Raw genomic sequence first — 11,623 nt, forward strand, 5'->3', positions numbered from 1 at the left:
AAACTGTTAGTGCCCTAAGAAACCCATGTTCTTCAATCCAATCTTGCAGGGGGAGATTTATTGTTGGGTGGGGCCTTTTGATTAGGTTGTTTCCATGGTGATGAGACCCACCCAGTTGTGAGTGGGTCAGATTGCATTAGGTGGAGATGTGACTCTGCCTATTCAAGGTATGTCTTAATCTGTTTACTGGCATCCTTTAAGAGAGGTGGGCATTTTGGAGAAAACATAGATGCAGACATTTGGAGATGCAGAAGGACCCAAGGAGCTAAGAAAGCCGTTTTGGAAAGCAAGCCATGGGCCCTCCCATGTGACAGAGAAACCCACCCCAGATGATTAACCTTTCTTCAGTGAAGGAATCTTTTTGTTTATGCCTTAATTTGGACTTTTCATTGGCCTTAGAATTGTACATTTGTAGTTTAATAAATCCCCTTTGTAAAAGCCAACCCATTTCTGGTGTATTTCATTCCAGCAGCATTAGCAAACCAACACACTTTCTCAAATCTCATTTCCACAAATTATAAGTATTGTTTGATTGTATTTTACATCTTTCTCTACATATTCAATATATATATGTGTGTACAAATATAAGCATATGATATATACCAAAAATTGTAAACTTTATGATCTAGCAATACCTAATATTTTGTTGTGCTTATTGTGCTTTTATTATTATTTTAAAATTTTATTATAATTTTATCCTATTTAGCTTTGGTCAATAAAGATGAAGTTCCTTAATTTGCATGCATATATATTAATTTAGTCCTTATTTATGAATGTTTGGCTTTTAAAAATTATTTTGCAGTGCTTGCTTCAGCAGTACGTATACTAAGTAAAATTGGAATAATGCAGTGAAGATTAGCATGGCTCCTGCACAAGAATGACACACAAATTTGTAGTGTGCCATATTTAAAAAAAACTTATTTTGCAGTTACAAAACTGTTTCAATAAATATTCTTAAATAGAAAACTTCATTATTGTACTAATAATGTAGCCACTAGCATAAGTGGGCTTTTTAAATTTAAATATAATTTCTTAAAATAAAAATTAAATTAAAAAATCAGATTCTCAGTCATTGTTACATTTCAAGTGCTCAATAATTATTATTGCTAGAAGCAGCCAAATTATAGAACATTTCCATCAATTCAGAAAGTTCTATTGGCCAGTAATGATTATATATTCCAGCACATCCTATTATTGGAGACATTTTGAGAATTGTGGCTGCATATCCTACATTTGTGTACTTTAAATCTGCATGCAGTGAAATAAAAGTAATTGTAGAATTTAATAGTCATACTTCTAATGTATGAAAGTACCTAATTTTCTAATTATCATCAATATTTGTTATCCTTTGGGGGGGAGACAAAATAGGAAAACCTAGTTTATTGTTACTATAATTTTCATTCATTTTTGATTATCAATGAGTTCCTTTTTTCATATTTATTGAAATTAACATTTCTGATTCATAAATTATCTCTTTATATCATTTTTTCAATTGGTTATATTTTCCCATAGAGACAAATGTACAAATTAGCAGGCATGCATTTATCTAGCTGATTTTATTTAATGTCTATGTAAATCTTTTATATGTATTTTTGCTTAGATTCAACTGTAAATTAATTTGTTAGTATGTCATTACTGTGTTGCCTGGAAACTGTTCAATTTCCCTTGCTTTGCAGTATTTTTCCTGGTACCCCTGTAGCTGTTGTTTTCCATATTCATCCCCGATAGAGAAAGATTCAACCAGATCATGCCTTACCAGATCAGGTGAGGGAATTGGCCTTGAGCTGTATTTCCTGAGGACTGGCACAGTGTGCAGATTTTATTTTTAAATCTGTAACTGAAGGGAAGGTTAACATGAACGGGTTCCAGTCCAACTTCCAGCTTGTGCCAGTTCTTCATCTTCTGACGCTGGTCTATTTGGATTGTTTTTCCAAACATCGTTTCCAGGTTTTCTGGTATTGAACCAAAGAACTGAGCCGACACTGTCTATTGAAGAGTGTACTTCAGCCAGCACGTCTAACAGGTTATGTTTTCTTTGCCCCTGCTTACAACCCTTTTAGTCATGGGAAATGCCACTCTCCTCAGAAAGCATTTTGCTATTACTTCTTTTTTTCCCTACGTTTTTTCTGTTATTAGCTGAACAAAACTACTCCTGTGTTTTCCAGTATGTCTGTGCTTGTGAAAAGTTCTGCACCTCTGAGTTAGTGGATCAATGGTTTCTAAGGCGAGTCTTAGAAGAGAAGACATTTATTCTATGAACTAAAACCTAGCTCTATATTTTCACACTTTTACTCCATCTAGTTCCAATTACCTCACATAAGTATCAATTTCTACAAGGTTTCAATGTTGAGTTATCTGTCAAAATCACTTTTTTAAAGATGTCTGAGGTTTTAAAAAAATATTTCAGTGAATCTGCCTGAATATTTAATGAATAGTTGTGGGTGGATCCCTTGAGGCCTGCAAGCCAGCTGTCATACTGAACCAGGAATCTCAATAAAAAAATAAATAAATTACATCTTTCACTATAATTAGAAGTGAACACTGATAAAACTAGCATTGAGACTGATTTTTAAATGAATGTGGCATGTCAAAATTTCTCCTCAATTGTTGAGTCTAGGGATTGATGTATTGAACTGTGTTGAATTCAAGGATTCCTTTAATGAAGCAATTTGAGATAATCCCTTAGTGAAAAGCTAGTTTACAAGAGTAATTTTTTTAAATATAAGTGGATATATTAGGAAATATATATAATCCTTAGATAGTCTAAGGATTATCTAAACCATTAAATATATAAACCACTAAATAAATAAACTTAAATGAATATTGAAAACATTTTAGAAAGAATAGATTTTACATTATTATCTGCACAAAATCTTTTTATTTTCCAAGCATCCTTCTAACCACTTTACATTAAATTAAATTAAATCCCCACACACCTGTGAGGAACCCATTGGGATTTTACGTGTTAGCAAGCTGTGGCTCAAAGGGTTAAGAAGTTTGCCCAAGATCACATAGGAGAGAGTAAATCTAGCTTCAGTACACTTAATCAGTAGAGATTTATAAACCACATTAGTCCATCAGTGGCTCTAAGCAGCTCTAGAGTGAAGAAATATTGTTTTTTTACACTCCACTTTCCCTCCTCCCGCCATCCTCTCCTTATTTGTTAACCTACAATCTGTTTTCTGTCTACAAATTGTTGTTTCTAATCATCTCTTTTAAATGACATCATACAACGTTTCTCCTTATGTATCTTGCTTATTTCACTTTGCATAACATTTGCAAGTTTCTTCCATTTTGGTGATTGTCTCATGTGTTCATTTATATTTATGGCTGAATACCATTTCATTGTGTGTATGTGCTATGTTTTGGTTGTTCATTCATTGTTGATGGACACGGGTTGTTTCCAGCTTGGGCTGATGTGAATAATGATGCTATAGAGATTGCTGTACAACATCTATGACCTTGTTCTAACTGTCTTTGGGTATATACCTAGAAAGGGATTGTTGGGTCAGGTAGGAATTATATATTTAATTTTTTGAGTAGAAGTCCTATTGCTCTACTCAGCAGCTGCACCATTTTACATTCCCACCAACAATGCACTAGAGTTCTGATTTCTCAGCATCGTTTCCAACACTTGTTATTTTTTTGTTTTTTAATTAAAATCCCTTGTATGTGTGAAGCATTATCACATTGTAGTTTTCATTTGCATTTCTCTAGTACCAAAAATGTTGGGCATCTTTTTGCATGTTTATTGAACACTTGTGTATCTTCTAATGAGAAATGTCTATTCAAGTCCTTTGTCCAGTTTAATTGGGTTGTTTTGTTGCATTGTAAAAGATTTTTATATATTCTGAGTATTATACCCTTATCCAACATATGGTTTCCAACTATCGTCTTGCATTCTGTGTGATCTTTTCAATTTCTTAATGACTTCCTTCCCTCTGTTCTAGTTTTCTAGCTCTGGAATTTGATATCTCAGAAATAGAATGGCTTTTAAAAAGGGGGATTTATTAAGTTTCAAATTTACGGTTCTAAGGTCATGAAAAGGTCCCGATTAAAGCAAGTCTATAAAAATGAAGGTAACCACAATAAGAGGTTACCTTCACTTAAGAAAGGCCAATGGCATTCAGGGTTTCTCTCTCAACTGGAAAGTCACATGGTGAACATGGCAGTATCTGTTAGCTTTCTCATCAGGCCTCTTGCTTCATGAAGCTTCCCCAGCAGTGTTTTCCTTCTTCATCTCTAGGTCTCTGGCTACATGGGCTCTCGTGGGTCTTGGGCTCTACAAAAGGGGCTCTCTCCATAATATTTCCTCTGTTAAAGGATTCCAGTAAACTAATCAAGACCCACATGGAATAGGTGGAGTCACAACCCTATGGAAGCCATTTAGTCAAAAGTTACCACCCACAATTCGGTGGGTCACACCTCCATGGGAAAAATCAAAAAGCTCCCAACCAGCAATATTGAATAAGGATTAAAGCATATGGCTTTCCTGGAGTCCACAAAATCAAACGGGCATACCCTCTATGAACAGAATATTTTAATTTTGATGATATAAAATGTATCTATTTTTCTTTTGTTTCCAAATCTTTTTGCCAAATCCCAAGTCATTACCCTATGTTATCATCGAAGAATTTTTGTAGTTTTTGCTTTTACGTTAAAGTCCCTGATCCATTTCAATTTTATTTTTGTATATAGTGTGAGGTAAGGGTCTAACCTCATTCTTCTGCGTGTGATATCCTGTTTTCCCAAAATCATTTATTGAAGATACTCTTCTTTCTGCACTGCATATATTTAACAGCCTTGTCTAAAACCAGATGTCTATTTCTGGACTTTTAATTCTGTGTCACTGATCTACATGTCTATCTTTGTGCCAGTACCAGAATCTTTTGATTATTGTCACTTGTTATACAATTTAAAGCTAGAACCTCTTGTCTTTCCATGTAAATTTAAGGAATTTTTTTTTCCATTTCTGCAGAAAAGGTTGCTGAAATTTTAATAGGGGTTGCATTGAATATGTATTTTGCTTTCTCCATTTTCTCCCTTTTATGCCTTCTAACCAAAATGGGCCTGCTTGACAAGTTCAGTACCTCAGAGTTTAAATACAAGCCACCTATACCTCATTATAATTTTAAAAATCATGCCTATCACTATGCTAAAACTGTCATTTCTTTACATAAGTTCTGTGACTAAGCATGTAATCAATCTTTGCATGCTCAATAATTAGATTACTTCTAATAACATCATCTGGGGTCACTTTGCTTATTTTCCTAAAACCTGCCTCTGCCTGTTTGAGACTTTTGTTCCCCAGAAAGACCTGTCCTTTAATTCTGATTCAATATTGTTTAGTGTAAAACCTTTAATTAGATTGTTTTCATAGAGAATGACCAACTCAATTGTGGGTGTGAACTTTTGAATAGATGGAGATGTGACTGCCCATTCAAGTTGTATCTTGATTAGTTTACTAGAGTACTTTAAATGGGAAGACATTTTGGAGAGACCTCAAAGCTGACACAGACAGAGAAGTTTGGAGATGCAGAAAGAAAACACTGTGGCGGAAGCTGTTTGAAAGCAGAAAACACCAGTCACATGCATTCCCAGCTCCCAGAGGTGCATCGGTAATTCTTGAGTCAAGATATTTTTCCTTGGTGTGTTATTTTGAACATTTTTATGGCCTTAGAACTGTAAACTTGTAACTTAATAAATTCCATTTTAAAAAGCTATTCTGTTTTTGGTATATTGCATTCTGGCTGCATTAACAAACCAATGGACTGTGCATCTTTTAATTCTATGAAACTTATCAAAATTACCATAGTTTGGAGAGACAAATTGTAGGCCAATAGGCCATCTGATCTCCTTATATGTACCTAGGAATAAATGTCTCTCTTTGAAAACCTAGTGTTTCAGGAATTGGTCATTTGTGTCCATTGGACAAAATAATCCACCACCTTTGCCGGGTAACATACTCACTTTGACAAATGTTTCAGTTTTATATGCACATATAACCCAAATGTCAAATATTATATATTGGCTCAGATAGGAAAAAAAAGTCTAAAAAGTTAGAAAAATAGAATTCTATTATGTTGAATTCCTTAAATAATATGTTATGTGTTCTTTCATCAGGTTTTCATATATAGGAGAATATAAGTAATTTCTGTTTACTTTGAATTAACTATAATTTCAAATTCATTTGTGTATATATCAGAAAGTATTTTCACAATAAACTAGGGAGTATAAAAATAAAACATAAAAAATAAGTCTTTTGGGAGCTTTAAGTATTTTAGAGGGGGCATAGCTTACTTCTCATCAATATATCTTTTGAACAAATATCTTAAGTTTCTGTAATAATTTATTACTATATTTATCAAATTTTTCTTAAATTTTGTTAACCTCAACAAATCAGAGCCCCAACAGATGGGCTTAGGTCTCTACAATTTCATGAGCTTTGTGGGTAAATCTGACAGTCAAGTTTACTAAACTCATAATAACCACCTAAAGTGAAAACAGTATAAAAATATCTCCTTCTAACATCACAAAACACATAGACATCAAAATAGTGAACGGAAAGTGTCTCTGTCCTTCCAGTATCAGTCACCTTGAGATTTTATCATTGGAAAACAGCAAAGATGTGAACGTTTTACAGTTCCAGGCAGTGAATATTTTTTAAGTCGCTTGAATTCTTGCTACAGTAATGTGGGAAGTCCCTGCAGTAGCTGCTTGTATCTGACTTATGTATAAATATCATCATTTTCTTTTAATATTACCTGTACATCTGGAAATGAGATTATGACATACTCATTATATGGAAATTTTTATTTCTCCTTTTCTTATTATAATGGTTTCAAAATGTTGAGTGCCTACCATGGCTTATATACACAAATAGTTTCAACTATGTTTGGTAGCAGTCTTCTCTTCTCCTCCCTTACTCCTAGTCCTCCTCCTCATCCTTTCTCTCGCTCTCTCATGCTCCCTCGCTTACCTTTCCCCTTCTCCTTTGTCCTGCTGGAGACTCCTACCTTGATCCCTATCTCCCAGCATATGTTCTCTTTGTACTGTAATACTCTGGTTATATGTTCTAAAATGTGAAGGCACAGACCTAGTGGGTTTGTTTTTCCTTGACTACTGTTCTTTTCTATCTGACTTTTCAGACTTTGATTTGTACAATTTATTTTCAAAGCATCCACACTTTCTTTGATTGTTTTGCTTTGTTCTGTCCCATTCTGTCTTGATTTTGTCCTTGTTTTTATGTGGCAAGTTCAGGTTAAAGATTCATCTTTCTCCCTCTCAGAATTTTGTAAGGACTATTCTTTTCCCACTTTTCTAAACATTTTTAAATTGTGAAATATGACATACATACTGAAAAATAAGTTGTCAAGTACGTTTCAACAGATAATTATGGAACAGATTTTAATGTTTGGTATTGGTATACCATATAATGATTCCACAGTCATACTCATTTGCTAAGTCCATTTTTCTCTGTTATACTTCTCCTTCTCTTTAAATAACATATAGACATAAAAGCATTTCAAAGTACATTGCATGGCAGGCCATGGTGGCTCATCAGGCAAGAATGCTTGCCTGCCATGCCAGAGGACCTGGATTCGATTCCTGGTGCCTGCCCATGTGAAAAAAAAAAAAAAGAAAGCAAAGTACATTGCAACAATTAGTTGTGGGACATATTTCAGAGTTTGGTATGGGTTGCAATCCTATAATTTTAGGCTTTTGTTTCATCAGTTCTAAGGTACTGGAGGCTAAAAGAAATATCAGCATAATGATTCAGCACTCATACTCATTTGTTAAACTGTGTCTTCTCTGTATAAACCCCCCATAACATTTGATGTTTCTCTCTTTTTTAATTTTAAACTTTTATATTGTATAGTATGACATCTATACAAAGCAAAGAAATAAAAAAACAATAGTTTTCAAAGCCCTTTTCAAAAAGTAGTTACAGGGTGGGCCACGGTGGCTTAGCAGGCAAAGTTCTTGCCCACCATGCTGGAAACCCTGCTTTGATTCCCAGTGCCTACCCATGCAAAAAAAAAAAAAAAAAAAAGTAGTTACAGGACAGATCCCATACTTTGTCATGGGCTACTGCATGGTCCTCTTATATTGTTCTTCTAGCTGCTTCAGAATATGGGAGGCTAGAGGGCTTAAATATTTCATTATCATTACAATCGACTTTTTTCCTTATTTTTAACATATATACAAAAAAAAAAGCTATAAATTGCAAAACACAGCACCACAATTAGTTGTACAATAGATTTCAGAGTGTGACATGGGTAACAATTCCACAATTTTAAGTTTTTACTTCTAGCTGTTCTAAAATACTGGAGACTAAAAGAGATATTAATTTAATGATTCAGCATTCATATTCATTTGTTAAACCCTATCTTCTTTGCATAACTCCATCATCAATTTTTATCTTTCCATCCCTCTCTTTAGGGGTGTATAGGCTATGGCCATTGTACATTTTTAATATTGGAAGGGTCTGTCTCTAATATTGGGTTGGGAAATGGAACTATCTGATGTTCTGGAGAGGCTGGGTTAGGTTTCAGGACTTATTTGGTCAGAGGCCCATCTAGAGTTATAGGTTTCTGGAAAGTTACTCTAGTGCATGGAATGCTTGAGAAATCTTATATATTGCCCTAGCTATTCTTTAGGATTGGTTGGAATGACTCTGGTTTAGGATAGGCAGGTTATGATAGGTAGGAAGGTCTAACTGGAGCTTGAATAGGAGCAACCTCCAGAGTAGCCTCTTGACTCTATTTGAACTCTCTCTGCCACTGATACTTTGTTAGTTACACTTCTTTTCCCTCTATTGGTCAGATTGGAACTGTTGATCCCATGGTGCCAGGTCTGGATTCATCCCTGAGAGTCCTTCCCCAATCCTCAGGGAGACTTCTACCTGTGGATGTCATGTCCCATGCAGGAGGCAGGGCAATGATATCACTTGCAGAGTTGGACTTAGAGAGAGTGAGGCCACATCTGAGCAACAAAAGAAGTCCTCCAGAAGTAACTTTCAGGCATGCCTATGGGTAGTCTAAGCTTTTCTGATACCTACATAAGCTTCATAAGAGTAAGCCTCATGATGAAGGACATGGCCTATTGATTTGGGGGTCCCTAAGGTTTGACACAGTATCAGGGAATTCCCTGGTGGTAAGGTTTAATAGTTTCATATTCATTCCCTATCTTTCAGGGGACTTTGCCAATACTTTTTTTTTATTATCTGGTTAATATACTCTAGAATGTCTCCAGGCATTACAATAATCTATACAAGATTAAAGGATGTCTCTTATTCTGTGCATCCTGTGTTTCAATTGTTTGAACGAGCTATGCAGACAAGTTGAATTAGATTATGCACTACAGAAAATTTCAGTTTCAGACAAAATAAAGCTTTCTTCCATTGATTGGTCTCAAAGAGTGTGTGTAGTTCTAAAATATAGATGCTGTCTTCCTTAACCCTATGTTCTGAATTACTATAGCCCCAATCTATTTCGCTTCATTCTTAGCTCTAAATATCAGGTTACGTGTATAAAACAGCCTCTCAAAATCCAGAAATAATAATCACCAATCCGGACTTAATGTGTCTGTTCTAAAAACTTACAGTCTAAGCCCCTATTTTCTTATAAGAATTTTCTAAAGGAGACCATACCATCCTTGTCATTTTATTTCTGGCTTATTTTGTCTCATCACATGTCCCACATGTTCATTCACGTCATTGCATGCCTTACGACTTTGTTCCTTTTTGTAGCCGCACAACCTTTGTTCATAAGTATACATCATCGTTTGCCAATCTACTTCTCCATCAGTGCATCCTTCAGTCATCTGCATTCATTGGGCATCATGTAGATGACCCAAAGTCAACAGTCAATCAATATTCTCAATTTTAGATAATTTCATTGTTCCAAGAGAAAGAAAATCAATGAACACACCCTCATCAAATAGGAAATTTAAATCTCCTCTTAACTCTTGTCCCTCACCCCATTATTTTTCTATGCTGCTGCTGTGCTAGTGCTGATGGCTTCCTTTTGAATATAGCTCATAGCAAGCAATAGCAGTTTCCCCCTGTACACTGGACTTAACACTCTGTGTAACGAAATCATGTCTTTGAGGTAATTTTTGTGAGAACTAATTCATATTTCTAGTGTTTATCAGTGGGACACGTAGGTCTATCCAACCCCTTTCAATCTTGTCATCTATGGTAACACTGTAGACCCACTAGAGAACCACCTTCACACCTATCTATTCCCAAACATTGGAGTTCAATGTCATTAACTCACTGTTCACCCATCTCTAGCTTCTATGTATCTCTAGGTCCCCTATATTTTGTAATATAAGCCTCTGATTATACCTTTATGCTGATCATAAAAGTGGAATCACACAGTATCTATCCTTTCATGTCTAGCTAATTTCACTCAGCATTATGCCCTCAAGGTCATCCATCTTGTCATATGCTTCAGGACATCATTTTGTCTTACTGCTGCATAATATTCCATGCTAAATATATACCACATTTTGTTGATCCACTCATCTGTTGATGGGCATTTGGCTTGTTTCCATCTTTTGGTGATTGTGAATAATGCTGCTATGAACATCACTGTGCAAATGTCTGTTTGTGTCATTGCTTTCAGCTCTATTGGGTATATACCAAGTAGTGCTATTGCTGGGTCATAGGGCAACTCACTATTTAGTTTCCTAAGGAACCACCAAGCAGTCTTCCATAGTGGCTGCACCATTATACATTTCAAACAGCAGTGCATAAGTGCCCCACCTTGCTCACATACTCTCCAACATTTATAGCTTCCTGTTTGTTTAATAGCAGCATTCTTAAAGGTGTGAGTTGGTACTTCATTGTAGTCTTGATCTGCATTTCCCTTATAGCCAATGAAAATGAGTATCTCTTCATATGCTCTTGATCCATCTGTATTTGCTCTTCAGAAAAATGCCTATTCATATCTTTAACCCATTTTATAATTGGGTTGTTTGTTCTTTTGTTGTTGAGCTGTATGGTTCCTTTGTATATACAGGAAATCAAACTTTTGTCTGATATGTGATTTCCAAATATTTTCTCCCATTGAGTTGGTTGCCTCTTCACCTTTTTGACAAAAACTTTTGAGGTTCAGAGGCATTTGATTTTGAAGAGTTTCCATTTATCTATTTTTTCTTATGTTACTTGTGTTTTGGGTGTAAAGTTCCCTCTTATTACTAGGTCTTGAAGATGCTTCCCTACATTTTCTTCTAGATGCTTTATGGTGCTAGTTGTTTATATTTAAGTGTTTGATCCACTTCTAGTGAACTTTTGTGTAGGTTGTAAGATAGGAGTCCTCTTTCATTCTTTCTTTTGGCTTTTGATATCCAGTTCTTCCATGCTCAATATTGAAAAAACAATTTAGTCCCAGTTCAGGGGATTTGGGTACCTTATCAAAATTCGGTTGACCATAGATTTGATGGTCTATTTCTGAACTCTCAATGCTCAATCCTTCTATGTTTGTGTGAGTACTATACTGTTTGGACCACTGTAGCTTTATAATAGGTTTTACAATCAGGGAGTGTTAATTCTCCCACTTCATTCTTCTTTTGTAGGATGCCTTTAGCTATTCGGGGTCTCTTTCCCTTCCAGATG

At 35.2% G+C, this 11,623-nt stretch overlaps 1 non-coding gene across 1 annotated transcript; it reads left to right on the plus strand.

Annotated features, from left to right (window-relative positions):
* The first annotated feature begins 801 nt into the window (after nt 1-801).
* Nucleotides 802-910, plus strand: LOC143681916 (U6 spliceosomal RNA). The gene has a single exon (XR_013174959.1). It is a non-coding gene; the product is annotated as a U6 spliceosomal RNA (small nuclear RNA).
* The last annotated feature ends 10,713 nt before the right edge of the window (nt 911-11,623 follow it).

Source organism: Tamandua tetradactyla, chromosome 4 (genome assembly GCF_023851605.1).
Source record: "Tamandua tetradactyla isolate mTamTet1 chromosome 4, mTamTet1.pri, whole genome shotgun sequence".
NCBI classification, from domain to species: Eukaryota; Metazoa; Chordata; class Mammalia; order Pilosa; family Myrmecophagidae; genus Tamandua; species Tamandua tetradactyla.